Source organism: Amphiura filiformis, chromosome 10 (genome assembly GCF_039555335.1).
Source record: "Amphiura filiformis chromosome 10, Afil_fr2py, whole genome shotgun sequence".
NCBI lineage: Eukaryota > Metazoa > Echinodermata > Ophiuroidea > Amphilepidida > Amphiuridae > Amphiura > Amphiura filiformis.
Window position 1 is genome coordinate 58,187,209 of NC_092637.1, and position 18,861 is coordinate 58,206,069.

The window sequence follows — 18,861 nt, forward strand, 5'->3', positions numbered from 1 at the left end:
ATTTCATTTCATTTCATTTCATTTCATTTTATTTTATTTTTTTGTGAACTTACGAACAATGGCGGCATAGAAAACTGAGTATAATTGAAAACCGAATTAAAAAAGACCAGTTTGCGTCTGACGTCAGGGCAAATGTGATTGGTTGCTGACCTGCGCAGCACAGCATTTTTTAATTCTGTCTTCAATTAAAGGTCTAATCAATTTTCGTGTCGGGTGTGCTTGTTTTTAATGAGCTTCATTTCGTTTTCAGGGACGGTAAACAACTTAAAGAAGGCAAAGACATGAAATTCCATAGGATAGATGACACATTTGAAGTCGAATTTATGAGTGTCTCACTTAAAGATGTCGGCAAATATGAACTTGTCACTGATGGCGAAATGGGCAAGAAGACACAAAAATGCGAGATGAAAGTTGTCGGTAGGTTCGGCTGTTTCTTTGTTTCATTATTTCTTTGCGCTTTCTTTCTTTCTTTTTATTTATTTATTTATTTATTTATTTATTTATTTATTTATTTATTTATTTATTTATTTATTTATTTATTTATTTATTTATTTATTTATTTATTTATTTATTTATTTATTTATTTATTTGAATCTTTAATAAAGTGATTAGATATTGATGCAGTTATTTCCAAACCCGGAGCAGGACGTGCAATGATTTTACAGTTATCGAAACTATTCTTTGGCAACAACCTGCTAAGCTGCTCTTCTATAGTAGACATTGCTATTGACCAAATATGATACAAAATGTGTCGTATTGGACTCACAACTATTTGATTGTCAGTTACATGTGCCGACCATTCAGTATGCCTTCGTCAGACTACAACATATTATTGAAAATAATTTTTTTCAAAGCGTATGTTTTGCTCTGCTTTGCGATAAGCAGAATCTGTAATTGGGTGCATGCAGCTCGACAAACTATGCCAAATCTAATCTTTATAATTTCACAATTAATAACATATTGCACAAGTGATAAAACGATAGCAAATCAATCAAAATCACGGCGCCGCAGTGAGACATGCTTTATTGCCTTGTGTTTGTACCAGATCCAAGTCCTGAAACATTGAAGAGACGCGAGGCAGAAAAGAAAAAGAAAGAACCAGAAGAAAAGAAACCAAAACCAGAAGACGTGTCGCCAGATGGTCTTGTAAACGGAAAAGTACCCACTGTGTTGCCCGATAGGGTAAGAGCACTTCCATTTTTATTCAATTTTATTCAATTTAATTTATTGCTTTAGTTTTAAACTTTGTGGGGGTGCGTACTAGACTACCCCGTAGTCCACTTGCCCATTGTGCATATTGTATTTAAGCTTAAAACTCTGATTTAATTAATGTGTGCACAATTGATAGATTTTCACATCTGATCAGTCACCCTACTCCCTCTGTTTGTTAGCTTCCCAAGTGAAATTTCGGGGTTCGCTATCAATAAACTGGTAGATTCCAAAATCAGAATTGTTCAGTATTAAAGTGAGCCGTTATAATTATGCAAGATAATGTTGCATTCAATTACTTTTATTGTCACTAATTGTCTGATATTTTTAACTCTTTATGACCATTTTACTATTGAATACTTTAATTTTAATAAACATCAGTATAATTTTGAGTTCAACGAAATGGGTTCATCATGACTAATAATAACATATTTTTAATAAAATTCTACTATGGCATAGTCTAGGTGCGTACGTGTGTGTAAATTCGCTATATAGCCATAACGGTGAAAATTTGAAAAAGAAAGTTGTATAATTGAAGACAAAATTAAAAAAGACTATAGTTTGCGTATGACGCCCTGTCAACCAGAACAAAAATGCCGTACTGCGCAGGACAGTAACCAATTACGTCGCGCCTTTGCCATGACATCAGACGCAAACTAGTCGTTTTAATTCCGTCTTCAATTATAAGATTAGGTACACTTGGTTCGTATATGTATTTTCAGCAAGGAAATAATGCAAGGAATCCAACTATAGTACGGCAGATTCTCCCAAAATGAGCAGTTTTTGAACAAATCGCCAAATTTGATTTTCCATGCCAACTGTATTTCGTCCAACGTTACAACTTAACAAAATAAAGACACAAAACTAGAAACTGTTTTATTATTTTTTTGGAATTTGAACCTTCTATTATTATTTTTATACCTTAAAATATTCAACAGGTTAGTCATTATTGAAAAAAATGTCAACTTTTGATAATTTTTATCCATTTTTTTTTAAACGAAGTTATGTGTCTTTAAAAACTAAATGCAGTTTTTATCGATTCGGAAATTTTATGTTCTTTAATATCAGTATAACTTTAAAAGATACAATACAATACAAAACAATGTCTAAAATTGTCCATTCAGAGTGACCATGCGTGCCCCCTTTAAAACATTATTTTACTCTCTAACTACGATAATTAAGGGGTGGGGTATGAACGTTTGGACAGTATTTATTGTGGGACATCAGAGTACATCAGACATATCGAATTGCATTCTGAATACGAAGAATGTCCTTCTGATATCAAATAATTTTGATTTTGTAAAATTTGCAATGTAATACACATTTTATGGCAAATGATTAAAAATTGATATTTTTGATATTTTAACAGTACTCGAAGTAAACTTTATAGATCTGATGATTTATACTTAAAGTGTGTGTAGGTGGGATAAAAGCCGTCGATCAATTAAAAATTTTGACCTTTCGTATTGAAGATATGGATTTTTTTTCCAAAACACCAAAAAAATGAAAATTATTTGATATCAGAAAGACATTCTTCGTATTCAGAATGCAATTCGATGTGTCTGATGTGCTCTCATATCCCACAAAAAATACTGTCGAAACGCTCATTCCAGATCCCTTGAACTTGTATTCCTTTAAATTTCAGAAAATTGAAGACGGTGAACCAGCTAAAATGGCCGTCAAAGTGCCTGGGAATATCAAGGACTTCAAGTGGTATAAGTAGGTATCATTTTAATACACTTTTATTGCGCTGGGTATAATTAAAGACAGAGATAAAAAGAATTTATCGCGTCTGACGTCATCTGTCAATCAAACTCGAGCACGGTTGGTTTACAAATGTCGTGATGATATGAGTTGCTGAACGCGGCGGTATAACCGGTCACTTTATTGTTAATTTTGCACTTTCAAACATGCAAACCATCTCAAAAGTTAGGTCTTTACAGTAGGAAACTTTCTTTGGCGAAGGCACCATGTCAACAATGCCTAGAAAAGCTGCTTTTTGCCTTGTAAAAGTACGTAATTTTCGCCATTTGCTGCTGTTCCTTTTCTCCGATCAGCACCAGATAGATCGGTCTTCCTTTTACGCGCTATTAACCTGTGTTAACCAATCAAGGATCGTAATTGACAGTGACATCAGACGCGATAAATTCTTTTTATCTCTGTCTTTAATTATAATTGTTACGCAACGAAGATTCAATTAAGAAAGTGTGAACTGTTTTGTAAAATCACTTAATTAAAAAAATACCTCTGCGTTTTTTGGTTCGCGTAATGACGAAATACACAAAGAAAAAACACATTTACATATCCTGTATGATAATAGAAATCCTCAATAATCATGTAAAGTTTAAAGCATAAGTGCAAATGTAAAAGATACATTATGCGTGCACACGGCTGTTTGATGTGATCATTTATTAGTTTTTCAAACAAAACATCATGTACAACCCAATTTTAGGCTTAAATAGCTATTAAGCGATATCATACTAATGTATACATATACTTTTGAGTCATTTTCACCCTTAAATTTCCCCTGTTTATACAAAATTATTCACTTTTACAGCATTTTCGGATAAAGAATGTATCTATTTATGACAAAATTGGTGGCGCTATTTAGTTACTGAAAATTACTCTTTCAAGCTTTTAATACAAACAATTTGTTTTATTTGTTGATGAAATATGTGTATAAAATTTCTTTGCTGCTTGTTTCACCTATTCCATCTGTTTTAAAGGCAGTATTGATCACCTACCCCTTGTAGTTTGCATTTAGTTAATATTGAAGCCAATTCTATATACATCAAACAACCGTGTGGAGCTTCCATTCTCTTTCCTGATGACATCACTTCATCTTGTCATGGTTCTGCCTTTCTTCTTCCATCCATCCATCCATCCATCCATCCATCCATCCATCCATGCATCTCACAACACCTACAATGGAAGCCCAAAGTATTGGGACACCTTTGATAGTGCAATGTAAATAAGCCCCCCCCCTTTCCGGTCAATGTTGCATGCTACTGATTTGGTCATGCGCGGCTAGTGCCTAGTGGTAGGGAAGGGGTAGAGTTGGGATGTTAGACTGTGAGCATTGCACCACAGATATCTCTATTTTATCATCTTAAGAATAACGAAATAAGGCCACGATATAGTGAACGTTTTCCATAGTGTATAATTGTAGTCACCGAAGTAATATATATGAATGCGCTTTATCTCTTCTTCAGGGACGGTAAACAACTTAAAGACGGCAAGGACATAAAATTCCACAGGAGAGACGATGTATTTGAATGTGAATTTATGAATGTCAAACTCAAAACTCATGTCGGCAAATATGAACTTGTCACAGATGGCCCAGCGGGCAAGAAGTCACAGAAATGCGAGATTAAAGTTGTCGGTAGGTTGATTAAGACTACAAAATTAATATCATAATTTAGCATATGTTATAAACGGTACTATTTGGGATCCACCTTTGCGATACCAACACGCGTATTATGCCTGCTCCTTATCGTTACTCTTCTACGGATGGCCCAGCAGGCAAGAAGACACAGACGTGCGAGATGAAAGTTGTCAAAGATGGTAGGTGATGCGAACAACGACTCAGGAAAATTAAGTTTAAGACTTTGGAAAGCTTACATTCAGTGGCGTAGATTTCTTTTTGACATTGGGGGGGGGGGGTTGGAAAAATCCTTAAGGCATAGTGAATCCAGAATAAGGAAAATTTGTGCTACTTTGAAGCTAAACTGATGAAATATGGTGCAAACGTGGAATAAATGCGCGCGAAGCACGAGAAAATTTGCACTTTGGGGGCTAAAATGGACAAATATGAGGTTAATTTGGTCAGAAACCCATATTCAGGTGTCAACATGGGGGGGGGTGATTGTATGGACCACCCCACCCGGCAAAATATTGGGGGTGTACCCCCCACACACACACACACACACTTCCTCCGGGATATACGCCTATGCTCACATTGTGAATTTCAAATGGGAAAGTCTACCAATTTGGAAATTAGGGTTATGTCTTCCATTAGGGGTGTATTGAATTCAGATGCAATAAGCCATCGCATTTAATTGCTTTTAAAACACATTTTTACCTATATTTTAAAAAGAAATTGATCAATGTGTGAAAAAATCATTTCACTGAGACAAATGCGTACCGACATATTAATTTTGTGCCTTGTGTTTTTTAACAGATCCAAGTCCTGAAACATTGAAGAGACGAGAGGCAGAAAAGAAAAAGAAACCCGAAGAAAAGAAACCAGAAGAAAAGAAACCAAAACCAGAAGACGTGTCCCCAGATGGTCTTGTCAACGGAGAAGTACCCACTGTGTTGCCAGATAGGGTAAGGTCACTAAGAGCGTGTTTACAGTGTGCCAGATTATCCGTTATTCGGCGTTTATTAGCGTATACAGGGTGTCCCAGAAAAAATACCGGGTGAATAAATTTGAACGTAAGTCGAGAAATAGACATCAGAATCCTAAAATCTGACAATCAACGTGTAGCGCATCTTATTTTGCATCTTATATGCTAATATTATTGGAATCGGTTGACTGATTGCAAAGGAATGAGCAATTACAGAACGCATGCGTCAATTCACTTCATTCCAAGTTTCAAAGAAAGATCATTCATTACAATGCGCACTAGTGGTTAACTGTCAATGGGCTTCATATTTTGTACCGTGAAATCCTTTTCGTTCTTTTTAAATAATCTGTTTCTTGCAAAACATTTAATTTGGTATTGTAAAATCTAAAAACCTGCATGATATTGAAAATGAAAGCTTACAGTCATGTAAGATGATGTTCGGTACTTGTAAATATCTTTTTTTTTCGTTGATGTTGATATAAATGTTGTTAAAAAATTGTTGCATAAAGAATTCCATCTGGTTTAAAAAATTGTCACACACATTAATGTTTTCCAAGAAATTGTAATGCATATTTTAAATCTTTTAAAACTTCAACATTAATGTTGCATGGTAGCAACAATCACCCGTAAAGCAGTAAGCACTTGTTCATTGTCATTCTTAGCTCAAATGTTCTTTGGAAAGTTAAAATATAACATTATTTGCACAGCCTAAAGAATTAGAGTTGGAAATCTTCCAATTGCAGAAATCAAAGTCTTCTCGGACAAACTGTTATGCATACACTCGACTCACGTTCAATTTTATTCACTCGGTAATTTTTTTTTGGGGGGGGGGACACTCTGTAGGTACTGCGAAATCAATTGTTATTGCAGTAAAATCTTTTCGCATAAATAATTAAGATATAGCTTTGGTTTTTAATTTATCTTTTTAAACACTTGGTTCTTATAAGCTTATCTAAGTTTTTGTTTGGTGTTGCGCTTAACGTCTTTTTGTACTTTTTTTAAAAGGTTAAGGGATCGGATAGCAACGTTTTCACAGTATTTTTTGTAGGACATGAGAGCACATCAGATATAGATGAGTTGACCTATGATGTCACATGTTTACATTCAGACCGCCCTCTATTGTTTCAAGCCAGGCAAAATAACATAGGAGAGTCTATGACAGACCACATAAATTTCTTTAAAATTCAACCTTTGAAGTTTTGTGTGATATTATGTATATAGCTTGATGCATGCATTTATAAACAAGATTGATAACATTTTAAGTATTATTTGCTTTGAAACCGAAGTTAATGATTAAAAATCGAAAGTCAACATTTCACTTTAATTACAGAAAATCGAGGACGGTGAACCAGCTAAAATGGCCGTCAAAGTGCCTGGGAATATCAAGGATTTCAAGTGGTATAAGTAGGTATCAGTCTCATACTCTCTTATAATGTTGGGTAATAGTAACTTATATTTATAAAGAACAAATCCAATGTTGTGTACAAATCTAGCTCCATTGAAAAGAAACACATACAAAAGGTTTACCTATATTGTATAAAACATTTTTACAGTTATCGAAACTGACTGCGATATATTTGTCATTTACGGTATTAGTCCTGCAATTCTTTGGCAACAGCGTGCTAAGTTGCTCACTTTAATAAACATTACTATTGACCAAAAGTGATACAAAATGTGTCGCAGTGGACTATCAACTATTCAATTGTCAGTTACACGTGCCAACTATTAAGTATGCCTTCGTCAGATTAAAAAAGATATTTAAAATAATTTGTCATCAAAGCGTATGTTTTGTTTTGCTTTGGGATAAGCAGAATCTGTAAGTGGGTGCATGCAGCTTGACAATATCACAATGCACAACTGATAAGACGATAGCAAATCAATAAATCAGTCCCGAGACATAAACATCTCAAAAAAGTAACCCCCCTTAAATAATGCCCATCATTCAAAAGGGGACTGTTGTATTACAAATCTGTAAAGTGCATTGGAAGCATAATTTATTTCTGCGCATTTTGACACCTCATTTGATACGATAGCCCAGAAAACAATAAAACATCGGTCAATTTAATGTAGTGAGGTCCATATTTGAAAGTTGCACTTACATACAATTTGTTTACAATACAAAAACACTCAGATATCATTACACAGGTTTCCTTCCATTACACTGAATGCAAAATCAATAGAATTTACTGCAACTTTCAAATCTTGGGCTACATTGATTTAAATGTACGCTGTGACGTCAATATTTAGTTAATTGCTACAAATGAGGTGTCAAAATGTGCAGAAATAAATTCTGCTTCCAACGCATTTTACGCGTTTTTGAATAATGGTCATTATTTAAGGTGGGCTAGTTACTTTTTTGAGATGTTTACTATATGCCTTATGTTTGTACCAGATCTAAGTCCTGAAACATTGAAGAGACGCGAGGCAGAAAAGAAAAAGAAATAAGCAGAAAAGAAACCAGAAGAAAAGAAACCAAAACCAAAAGACGTATCACCAGATGGTCTTGAAAACCATTTTGTAAACGTGTTTTGAATGTTTTTCAAACATTTTATACCCTTTATATAATCCCACATTTAAATGTTTTCTGTAAAACGTTTTGTGTTTGCTAGTAATAATATGCGATTTGTCTGGTTTTCAGGGACGGCGCACAGCTCAAAGACGGCAAGGACATCAAATTCCACAGGAGAGGTGACGTTTTTGAATGTGAATTTATGAATGTCAAACTCAAAACTCATGTCGGCAAATATGAACTTATCACGGATGGCCCAGCAGGCAAGAAGTCACAGAAATGCGAGATAAAAGTTGTCGGTAGGTTGATTAAGACTACAAAATTAATATCATATTATTTATACATATGTTATAAACGGTACTATTTGGCAAATATGAACTTATCACGGATGGCCCAGCAGACACAGACGTGCGAGATGAAAGTTGTCGGTAGGTGATGCGAACAACAACTCAGAAGATGTTCGAAAACTCACATTGTGAATTTCAAGTGGATTTATCTGAATTGGAGACTCCATTTAAAGTCTACATACTAATAGGGATTAGATTAAGGTCATGTCTTCCATAGGGGATGTATTGATTTCAATTCCAATAATCCATCGCTTTTAATTGCTTTTAAGGGATCTGGAATGAGCGTTTTGAGCGTTTCGACAGTATTTTTTGTGGGACATGAGAGCACATCAGACATATCGAATTGCATTCTGAATACGAAGAATGTCTTTCTGATTTGATATTTTTCACATTTTTGATATATAACAGTCCTCGAAGTAAATTTTTAAAGTGTATATAGCTGGGAGGAAAAGCCGACGATCAATTGAAAATTTTGACCTTTTATATTGAAGATATGGATTTTTTCTCAAAAAGACCTAATTATTTTGGTGTTTTGGGAAAAAATTCATATCTTCAATACGAAAAGTCAAAATTTTCAATTGATCGTCGGCTTTTTCATCCCATCTACATACACTTTAAGTATAATCATCAGATTTATAAAGTTTACTTCGAGTACTGTTAAATATCAAAAATATCAATTTTAATCATTTGCCATAAAATGTGTATTACATTGCGAATTTCAAAAATCAAAATTATTTGATATCAGAAGGACATTCTTCGTATTCAGAATGCAATTCGATATGTCTGATGTGCTCTAATATCCCACAATAAATACTGTCCAAACGTTCATACCCCACCTCTTAATATATTCTTGTTTTAAAATTGAGCAATGTGAGAAAATAAATCATTTCACCTAGACAAATGCGCACCGACATACTAATGTTGTGCTTTGTGTTTTTACCAGATCCAAGTCCTGAAACGTTGAAGAGACGAGAGGCAGAAAAGAAAAAGAAACCAGAAGAAAAGAAACCAGAAGAAAAGAAACCAAAAGCAGAAGACGTGTCCCCAGATGGTCTTGTAAACGGAGAAGTACCCACTGTGTTGCCAGATAGGGTACGGGCACTAATAGACAAACTACTATTTGGAAAACACATTTTTTGATATCTTTTATAACCAAGTATAAATCAAAATTAACATGAAATATTAAATGTATGAGCAACGTAATAGACTATATCTTTTTAATGATTAGACTTTTGCCAAGTCTTTGAATCTTGTGACTGAAATGGTTAGAAATCATGCACAATTGTTTTGGTCTATTTCCCTGAAATTGCAACAAAACTATTAAGGGGTACTACACCCATTGCATTTTTTTTTTTTTTGCATTTTTTGCATTTTGTGAAGAAATGAGAAACAGAAATTGGACAAAGTGGTATGCAAAATGAAGAGGCAAATCTACTCGTTCAATTGGTGGCATCGGTATCAATGAGGCGTACATGCTTCTAATGGTATAAGCCAAAAGGTGGTACATCACTGATGTTTTAAATTCACTTCATTTTGGAAAGCTTACTATCAACGGATTTCGTTAAAATTTTGGATATGTGTTGCTAACACATTAGGGAAATAATGTTGATATGTAAAATGGGAATAAGTGGTCCCTGATTTCTTTTATGACTTCATGAACTTGGTACTCCACAACTATCAAAAAACGAACCGGTTAAAATGCTTCTATTTTCAATGTTGAGCTATATTGTGTATTTTGAACTTGCGACATTATTTCACTGAAACTTAATTAAGCCATAGGTAACAGGTTACCACAACCACACTACAGCAATGTTGAAAAAATTGTATTTTTGTCAGCTATACCACCATATTAGGTAGTTTTCCGTAAGCTTCATTTTTGTGATTTTGGTAACTGTTTTATATTTATTTGCCCAATCCATCTCAACTAGGCAATCTAAATTGTACTCACCATTTACATCCCAAGGTATTTTAGTATATCCACCTCACACATTTCCATTATATATCCAGTAACAGACAAAATATCAAAATTGATGCCTCATTATGACATGTATGATATCACAGACTATCACATGTATTCAAAATTGATGCCTGAATTTGACCTGAACCAATTGACCTATAACCTGACCTTTGATGACCTTATGGCCTTTTTAAATCTCTTTTCCTAACAACACATTATCATGATTATAGAAGATACATACATGGTGTAGTATTAAATTGTCTATGTGGAAGAGATTAGGCCTATTTAATTTATTCAGTGTTATAATGAGCGAGTACATTTCTATAGATAGTATAACAAAGGATTTAATGTATTCTATTCATGTATTCTACTTGGACATGTTGAATAGAATAAATTATGGTTTGTTATGAAACACACATCTGAGTTACTAGGATACAGTAAACAAAAAAATATATAGGGCTAAAATGATTTTCTAAAATGGTTTAAAAGCACTTTGTATGTAGAGATATTTTATAAGTTCAGGACATGAGGTAATGAGCATATTTATATACTTCATAAATTTGCAACAAGAAAAAGAAGATGGGTACTGATGAAAATCAGGGTATTATACCCCCTTAAAATTTAACTTTTAGTTGACAGTCAAAATTTAAAAAAATGATTTAGAATTAGCTATGTTTCATATGGCAAAACAAGATTATATTGTTTTAATCGAAACAAATTAGTGCTGTATTTTTATGGAATGGGAAGTACATGTAGAGTGTTTACGCAAGTCAACATTTCACTTTAATTACAGAAAATCGAGGACGGTGAACCAGCAAAAATGGCCGTCAAAGTGCCTGGGAATATCAAGGATTTCAAGTGGTATAAGTAGGTATCAGTCTCATACTCTCTTATAATGTTGGGTAATAGTAACTTATATTTATAAAGAACAAATCCAATGTTGTGTACAAATCTAGCTCCATTGAAAAGAAACACATACAAAAGGTTTACCCATATTGAAATAAGAAAAAAAATCCAAGGGTCCTCCGGACCCTTACCTTAGAAATTGCAAGGGTCCTCATCAATTGTCAAGGGTCTGACCAGGATCCTTGCCTTTAAAATTTGAAAACCCGGGTTGAAAACTTGATGGGAAACTAAAATGAAAGTGTGCTCAGGGAGCTGGGCGTATTATGTCATGTATGTGAACCAGATTTTCCATTGGAACAACAAAACTAGGATTTTCTGCTTTTTGCTTGGTTCAAATTTTTACGGGTCACGCGGACCCGTACTGTAGGAAATTTGCGGGTCTACTTTTACGGGTATATGACGCAAGGACGCGCCTTATTTCAAACGCTGTTGGGTATTAGTTACGTAACTTATATTGATAAAGAACAAATCCAATGTTGTGTAGCTCCATTGAAAAGAAACACATACAAAAGGTTTACCTAGATTGTATAATAATTACCTTGATCTTATTTATGGTTGTCCAGTCAAGTGCCGGCTTTGAAAATAGCATTACGTTAAAATGTTTTACATCAGATTTTCAAAATTTTTCAAACATTTTATACCTTTTATACAATCCGACACTTTAATGTTTTCTGTAAAACGTGTTGTGTTTGCTGGGTAGCCACCTGAATAATACATTTATTTGTCTGGTTTTCAGGGACGGCGCACAGCTCAAAGAAGGCAAGGACATCAAATTCCATAGGAGAGGCGACGTATTTGAAGCTGAATTTTTGAATGTCAAACTCAAAACTCATGTCGGCAAATATGAACTTGTCACAGATGGCCCAGCGGGCAAGAAGTCACAGAAATGCGAAATTAAAGTTGTCGGTAGGTTGATTAAGACTACAAAATTAATATCATAATTTATGCATAATGTTATAAACGGTACTATTTGGAATCCACCTTTGCGATAACAACACGTGTATTATGCCTGCTCCTTATCGTTACTCTTATACGATAATTGCCTAACCCGTTTTTTTGCAGTTTTGAGTAAGAGTAAAAAATATGGTTAAAGCATGCGTATAAACATATTTATTTACCAATCTTTGAAGAAGAACAAAATGATTATGATTACGTAACTTTCAGTGGCTTTAACCTGTGACGTAAATTAGAGCAAAATCTTCATACAAACAGTTGACCTAGGCATATATTCTGGTGTTAAAAATACCCAACTCACCATTTGCCACCTGTCAAAATTGCCTAACTCACCTCAAAATCTCCTTTATGATTGGTCAAAGTCAATGGCATTATTACAGCAGGTGCACATGCTAAGACATGGTTTAAACAAAATTTGAATACTGCATAAGGCAATATTATCGTTGCAGGTTGACGTTATGTAATATTGAATTTTAGCTGTTGACATCATCATAATCATCATCATGTCATGTTATATCATTTTCAGTACCATTGATATATTGTATTAACAAAAAGAAATCAATTCACCTTTTTATATAATGTGGTAATAATGTTATATTATCTCTGTAACAGATCCAAGTCCTGCAACATTGAAGAAACGTGAAGAAGAAAAGAAAAGAAAACCAGGGTAATTATAGCAAATCAAGCATTACCAAAATCCAATTGTTTTAGTAACTAAAACAATTTTTACTGTTAGAGGGCCAGTGGATTCATTCTAGCATTATAAAATATGGCACCTATCGCCCTTTTAGGTCAAAGGTGTTTGTACTATTAACCAGCAAAGCATTCTTGGAGCTATATATTTCACATACATAAAATTAAAAAAAATAAGGCCATATATTGTTGAAATATCTTTTGCTGATTTTGAACGATAATGTCATGAAAACGAAAATTTAAAGGTCAAATTCCGAAAGCCAAAACAATTCATTGCGACGCATGTATTTCCAGACTTATGCAATTTCATCATCGCATTAGGCCTAAAAAAGATTGACGTAACATAAAAAAAAATTAGGGTAGGTCGGTCGGCATTTTTTTTTTTTGTAATTTTTTTACACACATTTTAAGCGGTAAATTGCGGTTTTTGGGGTTTTTTTAATTGATTTTTTTATAATTTTTTCAATTTTTTGCAAAAAAATAAGAAAAAAAAAGTCTAGGGTCGGGCCTATTTTTAGGGTCGGTCGGGTTACGCCAATCAAACAATTTTCTTTTTTTGGCCTTAGTGTCTTTATTATTTGGTTGAGGCCTTCTCCAAAAGGTTCGTTTTATTAGTATGTAAAACGGCCATTCCGTTACAAAATGTCGAAGTGGGTAATGGTGTCTCCAACGGACGAGGTACAAAACACACCAAGGATCAAAGGATGATACAATAGCATACTTAGAATATGTAAAAACAGAAATATTTGAGCCAGGTATATCAATGTATATATGTGGAAAGAGACAAAGACAGGGTAAAAACCAATACAGTATGTAAACCATAGTGGTGTACACTGACACTGCACTAGTAAAAATCCAAAACCACAGGGATAGAAGACAAAAGTAAACAAAAATACAACCGACGTTTCGAGCAGATAAACTGCCATTCCTCAGGGACAAACAAACAACTTGTTTTTTGCTTACTTTTGTCTACTATCCCAGTGGCTTTGATATTTACTAGCACAGTGTCAGTGTACACCGCAATGGTTTACATACTGCATTCGTTTTTATCTTGTCTTTGTAATGTTCCACACATCAAGTTGGTATACCTGGCTCGAATCTTTCAAAATGTGTTGTTTTTATGTAAACAAAAGGCTAGACACCACATAATGAGATTTATGTTTTATATATTATTATTATTATACTTCTCCGTCCAACTACCAACGTGGCCTAGCGGTAAAGATCTGGATTTTTAAACATCAAAGTAACGGATCGCTAGTTCGAATTTCATTAAAGCCGCGGATTTCTTTGCTTTTCATAATGCTTGGTTGCATTCCGAAATGAGTCACTTGCGGTAAATCATGCATTAGAATACTTAACCAGTTCATCCAAGGCGGACACCCACGTGGGTCCATGGTACTAAGCTCAAACAGCATGCTCAATCCTATAGGTAAAATGCCTAATTCTCGATCATGAGAGGCCATACCTTCTGCAAACTTTTCGTCGAACAACACGATCGCGTTACCTAAGACCGTGATTGGTGAATTTTCAAACGATATGCTTGCTCCGTATTAAGCGTAGTCTTGCGTAGTACGCTCGACGCAAATATCAGTGCGTACCCAAATTGGCTCTCATAATTGAGAATTAAATAGTTTGCCTTTAGCTTTGAAAGATTATTATAAGTATGGTGTCTTCCATGGAGGAAATACAGAAACATAGTTGAGTGCATTAAATCATTTTACTCTGGTATGTTTTCGAAATGGTTGGTCATTACAAAAACAATCAGTAATACCAAGGTTGTAGGTATTATCTGACATCATTTTGAGCTGTTGATCTAGTAAGGCAAATAAAAAGGCGAAAAAAATACCAACACTTAATTCTCATCTGCCAGCGCTAATTCAAATCATGTGAAAAGGTTTGACTACAAAAACGATTCTATTATAAATTCATCTACGTACTGTTTCCACCTCGATACACCCGGTCACACAGATATTTCCAAACACAGCGAGTCTAGCCTCTACACAGTCTGTCTTTATACTACATGGTTGAGTGCATAGCATCATAAGAGCTGTGTGAGATCTAGTGGAAAATAGGCATCTGTGATTGGTTTTTGTCAAAACCTTAATTGTTCCCTTCCTCCAATCAGAATTTTTGTATCGAACGAAAGCTAACATCTTCCCATAAAACACTTTTTTTCATTACGTCAACAGATAACACAATTCATTTTTTATAGCAAGGCGAATGTGGTAAATCTGTTGAAAACAACCTATCCAAGCACAATTTTTGACCGAAATATAGGTTTTAAAAGTCAAAACCTCATGTGTTCCTTACAATATTTTTCAAATTTTATGTCATTAAATGAAAGAGCAAAATTATATTGTCCATATACTAGCTTCATTTCAAAGAGCAATGGCCAATTCTCTTTAAATTGCAAATATTGTGCAAAAAGTTACTATTTTCGCCTGTTTTGTCATACGGTTGTAAATTCAATGAACTATGATTTTGCTAAAGTGCGCTAACAAATCGATATGTTTGGTTTTACAGTGAGAAGGCTCCAGCTGAAAAAACACCAGTAGAGGAACCACCACAGAAGAAGGCTGCTAAAGCACCAGTGGAGGAATCAGTGCCTCCGCCAGTTGTTGAGGAACCGATGGAACAGTCCCCAGCACCAACCACCGAAGCCGCACCACCAGATGAGGGGGCGGACGAGGCTGCTGATTCCCTTTCACCAATGGCAAAGAAAAAGGGAGAGCAAGGAAGTGAGTCAATCCAAAGTTCCCCCATAGTTTTGTTTTATCTATTGATACGCAAATATATTGCACAGCTTTTTGGAAATCACACCACACACGTTGGAAACCTTTCAATAACAATACCCTATAAAGTTTTTATTATTTTTGGCGCATATAGACGGCTCTCGTGTGGAATAGCTTGTTTTATTATTATTATTATTATTATTATTATTATTATTATTATTATTATTATTATTATTATTATTATTATTATTTATTATTATTAATATTTATTATTTATTCATTTATTCACTTTTTTCTATATTTTCTTTAATTAACGAGTTTTACGTTTGTTGAAAAAAGCATGAAGCTTTCCTTTTTTACTGTTATGCACGTGTAAGACTTGGACACGAATTAGGTTCTTGGACAGTATGGTTTTATGCAACGAGTGATTTATATAATTATGTAGACACATATATTTTGATTACAGTGTTGTTAATGTAAATAGCATGATCAGAAAATAATGCTACGCATGATTTATTTCAATTGTTATTTGATAAACTTGCTCAAAATGATATCAATCGATATTTTAACGAAAAAAAGTCGTTTCCCTTTTTCTTTCACCGTACTGTCGTTGGTAGATGTACTTATTTTTGTTTACCAAAACACTATTTTATACTCAAATTTAGTCTTGAGCAATAATGACAAAAAATTCGTTGGTACATTTACATATTTTTGTTCACCAAAACACTATTTTATACTCAAATTTAGTCTTGAGCAATAATGACAAAAATTCAAGATGCTATGATTTTATATTTTAATTTAAAAAATAACTTTTATTATAGCCATTCATTTGTTTCAGAGACCTACTTATATATGTTTTATTTGAATGTAATCTTCCTTCCGCCTTTCATTTTTAATGTAGACGCACCCAGGTATTTATCATTTGTAAAATGTAAACAAAAAATTAGATAAATAGTGCCCTCAATTTTTTTAATGTTTTAAATTCTACATGCTGCTTCTTATCAGAACATTGGGCTATTCCATTTAAAATCCACACTACCCTGTGGAAGATTCTGGAAATATCTTCCACAGGGGGAGTATGAATTTCAAATGGAATTAACACATAAGGCAGCTCTATTCAAATTCCATACACCCTCAAAGAAAGATTCAACCTGAATCTTCCACAGAGGGAGGGTGAGTTTCAAATGGAGCTGCCTAAATGTGGTCATTACATTTGAAATCAATACACCGCCTGTAGAAGATATTTCCAAAATCGTCCACAGGGGTAGTGTGGATTTTAAATGGAATAGCCCATTTTTTTATTATGTGTCAACCCCTCTGCGGAAGTATTTTGTATTATCATGTTATTTTTCAGGCACCATATTTTACCTATAAATATGTTATACTTTTGTAGGTAGTACTTTGCATAGTCTGTTTAATCTCGTCATTGGACAATTTGCAAACTTCCCGCCTAAAATAGAAGCTCTCTTCACTTTCTTGTTTCATCAATCACAAAAAGACCATCTTTAGACACAGGAATAGACACTTCTTAAGTTATAACAAGCCTGATTCTAAACTATATATATCACTTGTTTTTGAGAACATAACAAACCCTTTCACAACTATAGTCTGTGATTTGGCATTTCAATACGCTTTACATTGGTACTGTAAATAATTATTACATCACATGTAACTACTGCGCAAAATCGGCAATGGATCTGTTCGGTGATTCTGCGCAGTTGTTATTTACGGTGTTAAATGGTGTTAAATGAAATGTCATTTTTAATGAATAGGTCAATGTTCCTTATAATTCACTTAGGCACAACGTCTAGTTTAGTCCTATTGTACTATCGGTCCCCGGTAGGAACCGATAGCTCTTTCTACCAGGTAATATGATATCCCATTATAAAATGGTTTAATTTAAATGAGATATTATGCTCTTTCCTGGTTTAGTCTACAGAAGATGTCACATTATTATTATTATTATCAATGGATATACTACCAGTGGAATTTTTCCACCAATTATAATTAAATATGAATACATTTGTTTATTTAAGTTAAATTTTCAAAACAGGCGTAAAGAATGTGGTTTGTTATTTAGAATAATTACCTCCAGTTGATTGTTTCTTTTATTTTGCCTTGTAAACAAATTTCAAATTAGATATAACCCAGATCAGTTACTAATCAACAATTCAAGGTTAGTCTGCAGAATTTGGAAGCATTTCAAAGGCTTATGTTGTATGCGCATGAAACATGCAGTCAGCTCGGGCAGTGTTTCCTGGCCAGGCACTCGTACCGTTAATAAACTAAGACTACACTATGCAAATGTTTATCATTGCATTCAATGTAACCGATTACACATCTAAAATACGATAGAAAGAGCCATCGGTACCACGCAGGGCACCGATGGCCCATAGGACCAAACTATGCGTGGTGCCTTATATCTTGCACGTCCACTTTCCAATTTTAAACAACTTGTTTATCATTTTTTTACTATGTATATGCATTGTGACTGATTTTCTACTATCGTAATCTCGCACCATGCTCAGCATATTATGATGATGGTATGTACGTGATATGCATATTACCTCTGCATTTCCCCAACCCCTTTGGTTGGTGACTGTAATATACCTATGTCTACCATAGCCTGTCTTTCATGTCGTGTACGATATATAATGTTGCCACAAACAGTATATTTTATCAAATCAAATGGACGTTTTGATAACCTAGATTCGTTACAAACAAGGCCTAACACGTGTTAGAGACTGGAAGTATTGTCGAGTTTCTACTTGTAGATCATTTAAAACAGACCCTTGAGATTACATGAACAAATTCCAGAGAAGGCTAATTTCTCGCTTGCTGACAATACCAGTTGTTACATACGGAACCAGATAGCAACGTTTGCACATTATTTTTGTGGGACCTGAGAACACATCAGAGATACCAATTGCATTCTGAATACGAGGAATTTTCTTCTGATAATTTTTTATGGCAAAAATTTGTATTATATCGCGAATTTAAAAAAAAATCAAAATTATTTGATATCAGAAGAACATTCATCGTATTTGGAATGCAATTTGATGTGCCTGGTTTACTCTCATGTCCAACTAAAATAACGTGCAAACGTTGCTGCCTGATCCTTAAATTAATCCAAAATACGATTTGTAACAGATTGGTACTTACACCTCAATCTGCATTTGCTGGCATAAGTTTATGATATACAGTG

The 18,861-nt window shown here is 34.2% G+C and overlaps 1 pseudogene; it reads left to right on the top strand.

The window, feature by feature from the left end:
* The window catches only part of LOC140163065 (twitchin-like), a 213,033-nt pseudogene that overhangs the window by 67,632 nt on the left and 126,540 nt on the right, over nt 1-18,861 (top strand).